The following is a 1781-nucleotide window of genomic DNA, read 5'->3' on the forward strand; positions in this document are numbered from 1 at the left end:
TGAAAATTTGGAGACATTATCTTCTGGGAACAAAATGTCAGATTTATACTGATCATAAAAGTTTACAACATTTGTTCAACCAGAAGGATTTAAATATGCGACAACGCCGATGGATCGAATTAGTCAATGATTATGATTGCGAAATTCTTTACCATCCGGGAAAAGGTAATGTGGTGGCTAATGCTTTGAGCAGGAAATAAAGAAGTGGAACCATCAAGACTGTGTCTATGAGAATGAATGTGATTCCTGATATTCGTAAAGAAATTCAGCAATGTCAACAAGAAGCTGTGAAAGCAGAATTTGTAAAGACAGAAAAGTTGGGTAAAATGATCTCAATTTTGAAACAGAATGATGAAGGACTTATGTGCTTTCAAGGACGAATTTGGGTACCAAATTTTGGAGACATCTGAAATAGGATATTGAACGAAAGTCATAAATCCCGATACTCTATCCATCCAGGTACCAATAAGATGTATTGAGACTTAAAACCCTTTTATTGGTGGCCAGGAATGAAAAGAGATATAGCACGGTATGTGGAACAGTGTCTAACGTGTTTACAGGTCAAGATTGAACATCAGAGACCTTATGGAAGCCTTCAATCTTTGGAGATACCTGTATGAAAATGGGATCACATTACCATGGATTTCGTTATGAAATTACCGCGAACACCAAAAGGATATGACGCGATTTGGGTAATTGTGGATCGTTTATCTAAATATGCACATTTTCTACCGATAAGAGAGAGATACTCTTTAGAAAAGCTAGCGCAGATTTACATTAAAGAGATTATTACTAGACACGGTGTTCCCTTGTCTATTATCTCTGATAGAGATAGCCGATTTACTTCAAAATTTTGGGGAGGATTACAGAAAGCTCTGGGGTCCAAAATTCGACTTAGTACAACTTATCATCCACAGACTGATGGACAGAGTGAAAAGAATATTCAAACTCTAGAAGATATGTTAAGAAGTTGTATTATCGACTTCGGAGGATCATGGGAAGATCATTTACCATTAATAGAGTTTGCATATAATAACAGTTATCATTCCAGTATCCAAGTGGCACCATATGAAGTGTTGTATGGATGTAAATGTCGAACGCCGTTGTGCTGGAATGAAGTGGGTGAAAAACAGCTAACAGGTCCTGAGATTGTTCAAGAAACTTCTGAAAAGATCGAATAGATCCGTGAGAGAATCAAAACAGCACAAGATCGCCAGAAAAGCTATGCTGATAATTGTCGGAAATCCATTGAGTTTGAAGTAGGCGATTTTGTAATGTTAAAAATTTCACCATGGAATGGTGTTATCAAATTTGGGAAGAAAGGAAAGCTCAGTCCAAGGTATGTTGGGCCATTCAGAATATGCAAGCGAATTGGGCCAGTAGCATATCAGTTAGAATTGCCGGAAGAGCTGAGTCGAATTCACAACACTTTCCATGTGTCGAATTTGCAGAAATGTTTGCTGATCCGAATTTAGCTGTACCATTGCCAAAGATCCAACTAGACAATAAATTGAACTTTATGGAAACACCAGAAGCCATGATTGACAGAAAGATCAGGGTGTTGAGAAACAAAGAGATAAGTCTGGTTAAAGTACAGTGGAAGTTTCACAAAGAACCGGAGGCGACATGGGAACTGGAGTCAAAGATGAGATCAAAATACCCGTGGCTTTTTTATTAAAGAAATTCCGGGACGAAATTCTTTTGAGGGGWGGATAATGTGATAACCAGATCCTGGTTATTACCCAAGGTAATTTATACGTGAACATTTGACTAAATGATTT

This window comes from Cynara cardunculus (genome assembly GCF_001531365.2).
Source record: "Cynara cardunculus var. scolymus isolate 2C chromosome LG 3, CcrdV1, whole genome shotgun sequence".
Classification (NCBI taxonomy): Eukaryota; Viridiplantae; Streptophyta; class Magnoliopsida; order Asterales; family Asteraceae; genus Cynara; species Cynara cardunculus.